Source organism: Anabas testudineus, chromosome 5, assembly GCF_900324465.2.
Source record: "Anabas testudineus chromosome 5, fAnaTes1.2, whole genome shotgun sequence".
NCBI lineage: Eukaryota > Metazoa > Chordata > Actinopteri > Anabantiformes > Anabantidae > Anabas > Anabas testudineus.
In genome coordinates, this window is record NC_046614.1 from 4,571,721 (window position 1) to 4,587,203 (window position 15,483).

The 15,483-nt window shown below is 38.9% G+C and overlaps 1 protein-coding gene across 1 annotated transcript in view; it reads right to left on the minus strand.

Annotated features, from left to right (window-relative positions):
• The window catches only part of LOC113155459 (contactin-4), a 98,507-nt gene extending 91,256 nt beyond the window's left edge, over window positions 1-7,251 (minus strand). The window contains exon 1 of the mRNA XM_026350221.1: window positions 7,143-7,251. The gene's annotated coding sequence lies outside the window, so the exon portion shown is untranslated. The remainder of the gene's footprint in view (window positions 1-7,142) is intronic.
• Between the last annotated feature and the right edge of the window lie 8,232 nt (window positions 7,252-15,483).

Consider the following 15,483-nt stretch of genomic DNA (forward strand, 5'->3'; position numbering starts at 1 on the left):
ATAATATGCTGTTTTCTAAAGAAAAAGATGCTGCCTTGCTACAAAGATTAAGATTAAACTATGGGTGACCACTGAGTAAAGGTGGCCATAACACAAGGTAACATCAAGATAAGCAACCAATATGAGTTTGTGCAAAATTCTGCTTCACTAACTGATGGTTTCACAGCCCAGTTTAGATTAATAATTCAATGTAAAAGTATTATTCTGGAAAACAACAAACAGGAATTATTTATGAAACTATTTAATGCATATGCAGTACACCACTATGCTGCATATGGACTATATTTCGTCCATATGCAAGAGAGTATGCCCAAAAAATAGACCGAAGTAACTCTCAGTTCAATATGGTGCAGAACATGGTAATTCCATTCGCTATCCTTCAAAGCAGTGAAACTGAGGGCTCTGATTTATTCATAAGCCATTTTTTCTGCCATGGAGCATTAGACAAAGGCAAATCACACAAAGGTAACAATTCTGCTGAGGAAAGCAAATTACAAATCAAACCAAATCGAACAAAGTTGTGAAGTGTTTCCGTGTTGCCCCATACAGGTTGACTTAGCACCATACTCCAGCTGCTGAACTCAGGAGAACATTGGTATAAGCTACTGAGCAGATGGCTTGTTTCAACACTAAAGTTGAGATTTCTGTTACTGGGGTTCTTTCATTAATTCCAAAATGTGGTGTACAATGGTTCTCCCTGGCGTTAAGCTTTGCTGCAGATCCATGTCAGATATAATTCAACATGATCCTGGCTACACAGTCTCCATAAAGCTTCTGTCTGTCTCAATCAGAGATTGAAGGTCACCAGTGTCATACTTACTGTATCTGGCGACCTGCAGCCCCATCACATGTCCTCATACTGCACCCCCTGAACCACTTTTGCTGAAGATCAGAAACATGCTTGCAGATTGTTTAAAAAAAAAACAAGAATGGTACAAAATTTAATGTTTTCTTACCTTAAAGTTACTTAAAGTTGCAATAATTTAGCATTCTCCCAGATTAATGTCAGAATCTAAAATATGATTTAAATTATAAGGGGTCAGGTTAAAGGCAACTGCTTACAGTATATACAGTCAAGTCTATATACAGACCTGGCCTGGAGTATCACCCAAGAAGAAACCCAGTATCCAGAAGTCGTCCAAATATTTCAGAATTCAGAAAGGTACTGATTGCGAAAGATTTGTAAGCATGTATGAAACTGACAATTTATGTTATTATAATGTTAAATAAATATGAGCATCTAAAACTGAGGGTTATCACTGCGAAATGATGTACATCAACATTTTAAATAGTATAGTAAATATCAGCATATTAAGCACCTGATCTAATTAAAATCCTTTGATTAGACTAATTCACCACCCAACACATTTGACTCAGTCTGTTGACAGACACCAGCCCATCAATATACAAACACTAATAATCACACTTCATCTGTGCAGTCATCTCATCCTGACAACAATCAAATTAAATGACAGCAGCAAATAATGTAGGCTGTCGCTGGTCTGCATTTTTTCATTATGTAAGTAGGTCCTTCTTGACCATAAGGTCATTTTTAATAAAGAAAATTAATTTTATTCCAGAGCTTGTGGGGCCTGTCTGCTGTGGTTACATTTACATCAATATCTTTCTGTCTAATCTGCCCATAATATGTCACAGTAACAATTTGATGGTACAAATAAAAACATTACAAATACAAAATAAACACAAAGATTCCAGATTACAGACATTTATTATGTAACTATTTATAAAAAATGAAAATTTATTACCTTTTAGTAAAATAGTGTAATGATTATGTAGTCAACTCAGTACTTGTTCTTAGAAACATTTATTAAGTTTTATGATTATAATAATCATTTGGTTTTATTATATAATAATAATATTTATTATAAAATTTGTAGTTGAACAGACAATTGCAGTTAAAAGTTTGATAATGCTTTCCATTTCATTTTTATTTTGCTTACATTTATAACTTTGTCATAGCTACATAAATAATTTTTTACCACTTGGATAGCTAGCTAAAAAGTGCTGTATATATATATATATATATACATATATATACACACACTGCTAAAAAAAATAAAGGGAACACTTAAACAACACAATGTAACTCCAAGTCAATCACACTTCTGAGTAGTCAAACTGCTCACTTAGAAAGCCACACTGATTGACAATCAGTTTCACATGCTGTTGTGCAAATGGAATAGACAACAGGTGGAAATTATAGGCAATTAGCAAGACACCCCCAATAAAGGAGTGGTTCTGGAGGTAGTGACCACAGACCACTTCTCAGTTCCTGTGCTTTCTGGCTGATGTTTTGGTCATGTTTGAATGCTAGCGGTGCTTTCACTCTAGTGGTAGCATGAGACGGAGTCTAAAACCCACACAAGTGGCTGAGGTAGTGCAGCTCATCCAGGATGGCACATCAATGCGAGCTGTGGCAAGAAGGTTTGCTGTGTCTGTCAGCGTAGTGTCCAGAGCATGGAGACACTGCCAGGAGACAGGCCAGTATATCAGGAGACGTGGAGGAGGCCGTAGGAGAGCAACCACCCATCAGCAGGACCGCTACCTCCACCTTTGTGCAAGGAGGAACAGGAGGAGCACTGCCAGACCCTGCAAAATGACCTCCAGCAGGCCACAAATGTGCATGTGTCTGCTCAAACGGTCAGAAACAGACTCCATCAGGGTGGTATGAGGGCCCGACGTCCACAGGTGGGGGTTGTGCTTACAGCCCAACACCGTGCAGGACGTTTGGCATTTGCCAGAGAACACCAAGATTGGCACATTCACAGATGAAGGCAGGTTCACACTGAGCACATGACTGACGTGACAGAGTCTGGAGAGACCCTGGAGAACATTCTGGTGCCTGCAACATCCTCCAGCATGACAGGTTTGGCAGTGGGTCAGTAATGGTGTGGCATTTCTTTGGAGGGCCGCACAGCCCTCCATGGGCTCGCCAGGGGTAGCCTGACTGCCATTAGGTAGTGAGATGAGATTCTCAGACCCTTTGTGAGACCATATGCCAGTCCGGTTGGCCTTGGGTTCCTCCTAGTGCAAGACAATGCTAGACCTCATGTGGCTGGAGTGTGTCAGCCATTCCTGCAAGACGAAGGTATTGATGCTATGGACTGGCCAGCCTGTTCCCCAGACCTGAATCCAATTGAGCACATCTGGGACATCATGTCTCGCTCCATCCACCAACGCCACGTTGCACCACAGACTGTCCAGGAGTTGGTGGATGCTTTAGCTCAGGTCTGGGAGGAGGTCCCTCAGGAGACCATCGCCACCTCATTAGGAGCATGCCTAGGTGTTGTAGGGAGGTCATACAGGCACTTCAACCTCCATGGGTTAATAAATTTAGTTTCTATTGATAATTTTTGTTTGATTTTGTTGTCAGCACATTCAACTATGAAAACAATAAAGTATTTAATAAGAATATTTAATTCAGTCCGATCTAGGTTGTGTTATTTTAGTGTTCCCTTTATTTTTTTTGAGCAGTGTATATAAATGTATATATACAGAGATGTGTGTGTGTGTGTGTGTATGTAGGTATATATATATATATATATATATATATATATATATATATATGTATATATATATATATATATATATATGTATATATATATATATATATATGTATGTATGTATATATATATATGTATGTATGTATATATATATATATATATATATATATATATATATATATATATATATATATATATATATATATATAGATGTAGAGAGAGAGAGAGAGAAGTATTTATTTAAAGGTGTTCATGAGTCTACAGTAGGTAAAACAAGCAGGTTGCCTATGTCAGGACACCACAAAGGAAGTTGTTACTTACTAAAAAGAACATTCCTGCATGCCTGAAGTTTGCCAAAGAGCATGTTGACACTCCATAGCAGTATTGGCAAAATGTTTGGTGGACTGATGACACTAAGATTTAACTATTTGGAAAGGACACACAGCACTAAAAAGGGAACAGCATATCATCATGAAAGCATCATCCCATGGTGCATCCCATGGGAGGAAACATTATGATTTGGGTCTGCTTTGTTGCATCAGGGCCTGGCCAGCTTGCAGTGATTGAGGGTAAGTGTATCAAAAGATTCTTTAACATAATGTGAGAATGTTTGTACATCAGCTAAGACTCTGTAAAAGTTGGCTGATGGAACAGGACAATGACCCAGAATACACTAGAATGGCTTCAGAAAAACAAAATCTGCCTTTTAGAGTGGCCAAGTCAGAGCCCAGACAGAGAAGAGATGCTGTAGAACGACTTGAAGAGAGCTACACACGACACATCCAAAGAACATGCCAAAGCTAAAACAGTTCTGCCAGGAAGTCAGGCTTACATGCACATGCACGTCTGTCCAGACTCACTTGTCCAAGTGGACATTTTGATCAGATGTGTTGAATCTCCCTCCCAACATTCCTGAGATATTTCTTTAATAAAAAGGGACAGGCGTGAGGTTACGGTGACCTTTTAACCAATGACCATCAAAATCTGACAAGAGAACATAGCATTATTTGCTGCACAGTTAGTAAACAGGGGGTTCATCAGAGCGTTCTTGCTGATAACAGCTGCTTGCTAATGGAAACTTGATTGACTCAAACAAACATTTACAAAGGCGACATCAAAACAATTAGCTGAAGGACTCTAAAATGCTCTGCAGAAAGGGGATACTTCTATGCCACTATGAGCAACCATTCACATTATACCTCAGTTATTTCATCCAGTGTTGTTATAAAATATAAATTGGTTCAGCATAAAAGTTGACAATACCATAAAAATTTAAATCAAAGGAGCCCATCAGCTGCATGGCTTTACCTGTATGTGTAAATGGCTTTTATGAGCGATCCCTCACACATTTATTAGTGCAACTTTGATAATGCAGTTATATTTACTTTTACCACTGTGTAGCGAGTTTATACACATGCTTGACCATAAATTCTGTATTTACAAGGTGATCATGCGGTGCACAAAAAAGAAAAAAACTTCTAGTGTAGCTACTCCTTTAGGAATAGCAGCACTCTGACTGTTACTGTGAAGCCTAACAGAAGAATACAACATAACCAATGTCACACTATGCACTGGCTGCCTGTCTGGCTGCTGGCCAAGGAAATATTTTACTTGGGGAGTAGAAGCGACTGACAGATGCCTGAGCAGCAACACAGCATTCATCAAGGCATCTCCAGGCTATGAAGACTGAGGCCGCCTCTGCTTGTATCCACCTGCGGCTATTAAGACTGCCAAATCCCAGGAATGAGAGGAGCTGGCTGAAGCAGTATCACAGACCTGACCCCGCTAGACAACAGTCAGCTCTGGGTGTTAAACCACCCCATCCGCTCCATACATCACCGTTATCTCTATCACCCATGTGAAGATTAGCCTTCAGTCCGCACTACCTAACTGCTCAAGAAGGAAAAACCCACAGAACCCAGGCAACATGAGGTGATAACCCAGACAGAAAAAAACAAGCTTTCTGCTCTGATATGTGAAATGATACACTGACATGTGCAGGATGCCTTTACTTCACCCTCCAAAATCCAAATAGTGTACAACACTGCATACATTAAATATGACTTAGTCTCATTAAATGAGCCCTCATTTTGCTCAGGTGCCCCACAAACACCAACAACCAAACCTAGAGGACACATTTAGGAATGGTCTGTAAGCATTCTGTTGCACACACAAAAACATTCAGATTTTTCTCTCAATATTCTGTGTTGTACTTTTTGCAGACTACAGTCCTTAACTACAGCCAAGAATAGATTTTACTGTTGTCTGTTGTTGAGGCACTGCAATGATTCAGTGTGTTGAATGAAAGGAACCTGGTGGCCCGAGTCTACCTGCCTCTGTCATTATGCTGTGATGAGGATATGAAGTGGCCCATATGTATTCTCCTGAGAGTAATGGACAGGGCTACATGAACTTGGCAGGTTTATTAAGTCAGGGCTTAGAAATTAAGCCACAAAGTGGCATATTAATCACCATTCCACTGGACTAAGTGACGGAGGAGTGTGATCACTGAATATAATTTGTGGGGCAGGGGTTTTTGCATTTGAATGAAAATGGCTAATGGCACATTTATTATGCTGTAGTATCTTCCTGTGTGGGAAAGGTGTGTGTGTGTGTGTGTGTGTGTGTGTGTGTGTGTGTGTGTGTGTGTGTGTGTGTTTGTGTGTGTGTGTGTGCAGGGTAATTTGTCTTATACCGATCCTTGTATATCAGCACAAAAACAAAGTAAAGCGAATGGCTCAAGACAGGGGTGAGGTACCTACAGGCTACAGCACTTCAAATATGAGATTACCATCAGAGAACTGGAATCACATCCGGGCAACACACACACACGGCATGAAATGCAATATGTGTGCACAATTCTGTCACCTTCATAATCAAGGACTTTGTAACAAACCTCAATTGAAATCCCAGTATTTTAGACTTTAGACTAGAACATGCTTGACTAATGACTGGATATTGGTGAATTAGCGTGATGTAAGAAAAAAATGTTATTTCTCATATGTATTGATCACTGTACTTCCTTTAATGACACATACTGTACAAATAATACCTGGAACATCACTTAGAGAAATCCCCAGTTAACAGCATCTGATCTCTGCAGGTGTCTCTTGCGCTTCCACCAGATCATCTAAATAGTGATGGAATGTGGGAAGACAAGGGGAGACGCACTTCACTTCTGCCTTCACCAGCGGACGGCACCTCGTGTGTACCTTGAAAACGGACTCCTTCTTGCATTACCGGTTACCTTTCTGGTTACAACCTTTCTCCACAACGAGAGCAAAAAAGAGAGAAAAATCCTTCTTACTGTATGTTAACTGTGCGCTGCAGCCTTGTGGAATGCGCAAAGCATCCAATGTGTCACTCCTGTGAGGAATCCACTGTAGGCTGCTGTGTCATAACTTTCTTTTTAAAAAGCTTAAAAACGGGAATATATGCAGATACGAGGATCACCTCCTCCTACAGGCTGCAGTTACCCGGCACCTGTGTAAGCGCACCGGCAAAGGAAAAGCAGGGAATTATGTGAGCCCTGCAACGTGCACGCAGTCAGGATTCACACTGAACTGTACAAAGATTACACATTATTGCGTGGCTGAATAACTTTGACGGATGCCTTACCTGTTCAGGAGAGGAGACACGACAGTAAAGCAGAGGAGAGAGGATGGAGGATGTCGGGCAGAGCGCCGAGCCACGCAGTCAGCACTGTGGATGAAAGGGCTGTTAAGCGTCCCAGCACTGAACTCCAAAGTGCGTCTGTCTTTTTTTTTCCACGCCAATAAAGGACAGCGAGATTCAGACCACTCCCCCCTTCTATCAAACTATTTCCAGCTGTTCTGTTTCCTCGTCACCACATGGTATATTAATCAGTATTCATTTTATACACCTGTAGGCTGTAACATTAGATATTCTGTGTGATTCATAGAGGCAAAAAAAAAAAAACAAACAAAGATCACAGTAAAGAGGCATTAAAATGTACTGTAAATCACAGATTCAGTAGCTGTCAGAAGTTTGGAAACACCTTCTCTTTCAGTGTTTTTTCTTTATTTTTTATTACTTTCAACCTTGTACATTAATACACACTAAGACAATGGAAATCTGACAGAACCAGCCAAAGAATTATGGTCAACAAAAATAATAACATTTAGTATATTTTTAGATTTCTCAAAGTAGGCACTTTTTGCTCTGATAGGAGCTTTGCATACTCTTTACACTCTCTCAGTCAGGTAGTGTTGGACTCTTTTTTATAAAAGTCTTAAAGGAGTTTCAAGTTTGTAAGTTTTAAATTAGGTTTTCCTATTCCAAGCTATTAGTTCTGGTTAAAGTTTAAATTGTTTTGATGTTTTTTCTAACATTCTATTCCTAGAACGAGTTCCTACCAACTACTTGGTTAAACCTGCAGTAAAATGTTTTGGTCACTTGGGAAACAAACACAACATACACAACATTGACATAATAGCAAACTTGTTAGCTCTTGCAGCTGTAGTTGGTTAGTCAGCCTCTGCATCCCGCTGTTACATCATTTGCATTCATCAAGAGAGTTTTCTGTTATGATTCCTGATTTAGTTTGTTTACTTTTTTGTTTCATTTCAGCATAATTTTCATAATTTGGTATGTTGCTGTAATATCACTGTTGATTCTAAGCATCATATGACTCATTGTAAGCACTTTCTTATTAATAATGTTAGCTAGCGTAAAAAAATTGAGTAAGATCATTATGAGTTTCACTTTATCCACCATGACTTTTTATGTTCAATGATATTTTGAAAGATCATAACTGTTTATGTTTTATCAGCTTAGAAATCTTGAGTTTGTTGATTACTGACTTTCGTGAAGATCAGATAACATTTTATGACCAATTTATGCAGTATACAGTAAATTGCAAATTGTTCAGTGCATGTCATATATCATAAGCCTTTTATTCAGATACATTGTAAATTATTATAATACTCATAATCTTCCCATCATGAACTCAAACCAAGATGCTGCACCTCATCCACTGGCGTCACCACTCCCACTGTTTCCTCCCCTCTGCTGAAAAATGTGATTAATGTATTTGTACTGCTCCTCTATTTAATGACTTTGAGTTTCACCTATTGTATATTTAATTGAGGTTTGGGCAAGAAAACAATTTCTGACAAAAAGCAACTTCAATGAAAAACAGAAGAAGATAAAAGCAGGTAAATTAAATGCATGAGGTAATTAAAATGCACAAGTGCAGAAAAAGTGTCCTTGAAACCCTGTGTTAACATTACAAATATGAGTTCTGAATCGCAAACAAGTGCTAAGCTTTCACCTCTTCATGTAGCGCATTACACAAGACTGCACGTGGTCTATACTTCACAAAGATTTCCTGTAATGGCTTGATGGGTTAAAAAAAATTAGAAATTTGAGACGTGACACATTTTTACAGTGGCTTTCTCTTTGTCTGGGCAATAGCAGGAAGGAAGTTGGTTTCTGGCCTCATTCTGAGGACCCTGGCCAGTAAAGCAGCAAAAAAAGAGAAAGAAGTCATTATCGTTACAGATAATAACTCCAGGGGCCATTCATGTAAGGACGAATCCCCGAGGAAGGTACGCCTGCAGTATGCACATCATTATCAATATAGTCAACTCCCTTGTGAATTTCCACACCCCCAAAATAGAAAGGAAGTAGCAAGGGTAGATTTCAGTTTCATGATCTGTGGAGAATGTGCTCAGAATCCAGGAATACAAACTACACCAAGGGCAAATATGCAGTTATCAGAAGCGTCTACATAATTAAAGGATTCATTTCATGTAATTACTGCCTAATCCAGTGGGACCTTAAGTGTTACATTATGAACTTACTGATATTGTACAACCTGGGCAAGTGTTGCACAACTCGGTAATATGAGACATGTTCAATCTTTTAGGTGAGAAAGTGAAGCTTATGTACAGTAGCGAGAGGAGCTTCCATGGGAAACTGCAAATTTTCTCTGGTGTGTAGCTGAGAAGTTAATTTACAGAGAAATATTTTATTTTGTTTGGCATATTGTAAAGATAATACAGGTAAACCAGGTCTCTCAAAAGTAACTTGTTAAGAAACTCTAACCTGATAACAGCATTATGACAGACTCTGAATTATATTATTTTTGTCATTATAAATGGATGTTGTATCACATAATAATTGTGGGACTATGCATTTGAATGGCAACTTTTTTTGTCAATGGAATTAAATGTGATGTGTTGAAATAAGTGAACTCAAATGTCTTGAAATGAGATGATATGATAAAGTTGAGAACCTAACATCATGCAGGGCAAAAGACAAAAACTTAAAATTAGATTTTCTGTGTCTTGAAACTTTAGCTACAGTGAGTGGTAAGCAGCTAGGAGCACAGGTTGCTATGAGAACAGGTTGCTATCCACTAGCGCTAGTATATTGTGATTACAAGCAATAATTGCCTTGCAAGCACATATACACACCCACACCCCAGGAAATCCGTCCCATTTATTAGTGGCCAAGCAGCACATGAGTCAAATGACAGCAACCAATCACTTTTAAAGGAACATTACACCTGTCACCTCAAGTCAGTTTAGTTTAGAGTGGAGCAGGAACTGAAGTGAGGAGGAAACCTACAAAAAGCATTGCGACAGTGAGAAAACACTGAAACAAAGATTAATATATATACATATATATATATATATATAAATATATATATATATATATATACCAAACACACACACCATCATAGACTTTTAATTTCTGTGTATGGGACTGTGTGTAGATGAACTGACGGAACTTTATTGGTGATTTTTTTACAGAATGATCAACATGATGACTTTAATGTTCAGTATTATGATGAATAGATTTTAGAATTTACTGTTATCATAATTGTTACATTTGTTTAGAGAGCTCACCTGATAATTACATTTACATTTAGTCATTTAGCAGACGCTTTTATCCAAAGCGACTAAGTGAGGAACAAGGCAAGCAAACAAAATCTTTAATTAGGGTTAAGGATAAAACATATGAATTGGGGGTAGGAGCGAAACATGTTGGAGGCACAAACACTGCCTGGAATAAACCCTTTTTACTTCACATAGAAACAGGAATGTTTGCAGGGTGTACAAACTGTTGCTGATCAGTAAAATAGAAACAGTGAATGACAGCTTTTCTCGCAGTAGTGGCAGAGCTTAATTATATCCCATATATCCCAGGCAAACACATGGCTTCTCATGTCTGCTGCGATGATACAGAGCAGTCGTCGCCAACTGGCGGACCATTTCTTTATGTCTGCAACAGACAGCGCAACTCCTTACCACCTTCTGCAAAACTAGCTGGTGACGCCTAACATAGAGAATGGTTTGGCTCTGAATGTAAACCAAATCTCATCGATTAACTGTGAACAGAAAATTGCTGTCTTTTAAAGTCCTCCTCTCATTTGAATAATCGCATGGAATCAGCGAGAACACGTAAAGACCAATGCTCCCACCTGCTTTCAATTTGGAGCTAGCACCATTTTTATTTTTTAATTAAAAAAAAGAAGCAGCGCAACATGTAATTTATTTGATTATTGTTTAATAAAAACAAAATATCTAGAAGGTGCATACTCACCTATCACGCTCACTGTGTACACCCTCCACTGCAGATTTCTAATTAGAATTTATAGCACTGTACTTTAAAATACTAAGTTCTGCTGCTGCTGCTGCTGCTGTGGTACATCTGTGTGTAACTGTCAGATTAGAGTTATATAATTCAAAAGTGAGAAGAAATGTAGTTGCAGTATTAACTGTTAACTGTTTTTTCTTCACTGTAAGTGCAGCAGGCCTTGACGTGTAGCCTACAAGGCCTCATGGGAAATGGTGTTCTTTAAAGGCTGCTGCAAAACTACTACTATTACTATAACTAGTTACAGTATGTTCTTATCTCAATGTGGTTTTAAGTAGAGCTTTCATTACTTCTTCAACCAAACTGAGAGGTTTTGCTTCATCTCTTGATAAGGCTACAGTTTGTTGTGCTGCCCCCAAGTGGCCAAGAATGAACTAATGTTCCTTTAAAGATATACCGTACATGTAAACTGAATTCAATGTCCCCAGTTTTGTAAACAAAATACACTTAAAAAAAAAAAAAGATTGGTATCTATTTGTTCCGCTAGCTTTCCGCAAACTTTTTACGTTGATCATTCCTACATTCTGTTAATACTGCAGGTATTGTGACCTGTCTGCAGATCCTGTCTGTATATGATTTTTGTCACATATTATCACTCAACTCTTCCTCATGTGAAGTCACGGATGAGCTGCACACATCCACAAAACCCCACATTCTGTACACAGTCTGTGCTAATAATGATTCATACCACTTTTCCTCCCACTCAATGCAAGTAACAGTTCAGAGGAAACAGACAAATCAGAGATGCTTTTTATATCCAGACCTTTCAATCAAGTTCTGACCTGTCTGTAATAAGTGACACCCAAGCCTGTCTGTGTCATTAATGTGCTGTCTCTACAAATTGCATCACTGGGGACCAGAGGAGCTAGAGGCTTTCCTTTTCTGGCAGATGAAACCCATAGAGATAGAGCCTTCTCATACTTACTGTTATAAGTTTGTAGTAGGTATAATATCTAATTCCCAGCTTCAAGTCCACCTCCTCAGTTATAAAAGCTACATAAAAATGGTCACACAAATGCTTTTTGCAGGAACAGCTGTGCAGCTGCAAATGGGCATAAGGACTGATTCTATGATACTCCACCACCATTTGTCATATTAGTGTGGCTGCTGCAGCTTTAATCAGAAAACCACTATATAATGTGTCTGTGGTGGTTTCTGCCATTGCCCTAAGTCACACTTATTACATCTCCATCTTATTACCACCTTTAATTGTCTACTTGTTGAGAAGGGGTCTCCGTGTTTGAAGGAAAGGAGCAAACAAGGTGAGAGAAACAGTATTCTGAAAAAGCCTAAACTAGTTTCTATTCTAATTGAAGTAGCACAAACATAAATTGAGTCTGGTTACATAGCTTAGTTTTTTGATTGAACTGTCATTTATGGTGTGCAGAAAATGCAGAAAAGAGATTTATTTCTAGTACTTTCACTGTAGGTGTGAGGAGTAATTTGAGACTTTACATAAAATCTCAATTTGCTATGAAAATGCTTTTAATAACATAAAAATAAAGTGGAAATCCATTGAATGGGATTCCCATTGGCTAGTGCTATGTACAGTACAGTTTAAATTGTACATTTGTATTCACATTGTATTCTATGTGAGTCAAGCCAGTGGAGGCACTGTCAAGTGGGACACAATGAGCAATCCCCACCTTATAGGAATGTACTGTATGCTCTTCTAGATTCAAAGATGATGTATAATGCATCATTTCTTCATGAAAAGCTATCCTCGTGACAGCGTCTCCTCTATCACGTCTGACTAGCCACCCTCTGGAGAATCACTGAGGCATCTCTGGGCAGGCAAAAAAAGTACACAGGGAGAGGGAGATTTCCTCTAAGTGTTCCTTGTGAAGCACGGTAGCAGCAGATCCTCATGCTGATCTCCTTCTCTGCCTCTACATTAAACACAACAGGTGACTGAGTGTCTGAGACCGGGCCCTTAGATGAGCTGCCTCAGGAAAAAACCAATTAGTGACAACTTGAAACAATTTTTGATAACCTTGAATTAAGTTGACAGCATGTTATTGCTCTAAATGTGCAATAATAGTTCTGCTGATTTTATAATGGACTCTAAATAACACTGAGTGGGCTGTTACTTGCCGGCAGCATCAGTTCTCCTTTTGCTTTGCATCTTAGCATATCCTTAGTAATTACTAAGAAGAACTCTTAAGTGGACTTTTGAGCTTACAATAGATTTATTTTTATGTAGATGTCTTCCACCATGATGATAATTATGTTAACAAGTCTTATGCCAAACTGGGCTTCATGACAAAAGTGAAGGTCACACATTCAAGCCTTTTAAGTCTTGTGCAATTAAAAGCTTTCCCATAAGCTCTCTAGACTGTACAGTAGTGTATTAAAGAAACAGACAAAAGAACCATCATGTCCAGAACCATCAAGTCATCATGTTCAAAATGTCACTAAAACAACAGCTATGCAGTCTGTGATGCTTATTAATATGGATATATATCCAAAACTGCATAAACTTTTTTAAACTTTTATAAAGTTTTTAAAAGCTTTATTTGATTGTAATCGTAACCTCTCCAAAGCGCAGTGCCATTATTTCCATTTTAAACTGTATGATGTGTACTTTATTCAGGGACTTTGTTCTTTTATGTCACTAAAAATGGTAACTTCATGGGATGGTATAACAGTAAATCATAATCCGCACATTTATCTGGCAGGTTTTTATGCTGGATGTCCTTCCTGATGCAACCCTCCCCATTTACCCTCCTCTGGTGCCACCCGTCTGTCTGCCTCTCTGTAGGATTCAGACTCTGGGGAGGATGAATGTTTGATGACAATCCATCCCATAGTGGTTGTGATAATTTAGTTGACATTGAAACCTTTCAACCAAATTTAGTCCTGCTTAATAATAATCTGATGGAGAGTAGTCAAACACGGTAACAAACTGCATTCATTCCTCTAAAGCCAGTGACTGAGTGACGTTATGTTGGCTTGTTTGTCAAAAAGGCTCATTACTAACTATAATCACACTGATTCACATGTGCTTTTGTGGCCAGTCAATGTCAGAGGGATAAGTCTGATGCTAGGACCTTGGTAGAAGCTTGGTCTCCAGCACAAATCAATAGCCTACAGGGACACCTAACCCAGTATCCTGGAATGGTTAAGAATGATGAAGGTGCTGACAGGCTCTTCTGGAGGCCTTATAAAAACAGATAAACATAAAAACATAGTCGCAGTCACGTAGTTACATAGGAAGAGACAAGGATGCCAACATTGTATAAGATTTATCAGAAGAAATATTTACTTTAGGTGTTTGTGGGGACTGAGACAGAGGTAATAGGAGAGTGACTCATACTTGTTATTCAGTCAACTGCACCTCTCAACAATAGATAGTTGTGGACGATATTTCTAATGAATCATTATTAGAAAAAATGTTTCGTACTGTAGGTTTAAATGAGTTGTATTCTTCACCATATGTTTTGGTGTGAATATTTTCTAAATTCTGCTTTTGAGATTCTAAACCTTCCACATATTGCTGTGAATAAACTCTGTTATGTTAGCATGCCAGTCATTGCAATAGCACGCGCAGGACAGCCTGATGCTGCTGCCTTCTAATCCTCGTCTGATCCCGTGCAGAAACACGGGCATATAAAACAGAAGCGAGGTGCACAGAGAGCCAGAAACCCCAGCATGACAGAGGAGGGAACACTGAGTCTCATTAACAGCAGCCGCTTGGACTGATCCCAGCACTCAGTCTGGGGAGTAAGAGCCAGCTCGCTCTATTACAGGCAAGAGAGAGACTTCGAAAGGGCATGACCATCTGGAGCAAGCCTCACTCTTTTTTTTTTCTTTTTTTTTTGTCTAAACTGCGAATGGGTGAGAAGCAGAGCTCAGACTCATCAAGCAGGTTGATAATCAGGTGTCACCAAAACGCATTCATGTTGCTCTGCGTAGGGTCAATTGTGGCCGGCGGTGAAATGTAGCAACTGGATGGAATGAAATGGGGAAAAAAAAAAGTTCTGAGATGATTGTTATGCAGGGTGGGTGTGCTCTGAGAGAGTGTGGCCGAAACATTATTGTGAAGTCAAAGCAGCCTGATTGTTCAAAGCAACAGGACAACATCAGATAGAACTAGGACGAGTTTTTAAGTAGGAATAAGAACAATTAAATCGTTACCCTCATGTCAGTCAGTGTCCAGGAAATGTCAGTGAAATGCCGTAGGGATAGATGAAAACTCAGTATCCAGTATTGCGATGACATTCATCCCCTAAGGACAAATGGCTGCACATGAAAAATTGATAGAGGGCAGAAAATAGACTTCCAGTCTGATATAGGATGACCATGGGACCAGTAGAGTAGGAATCCAAATTAC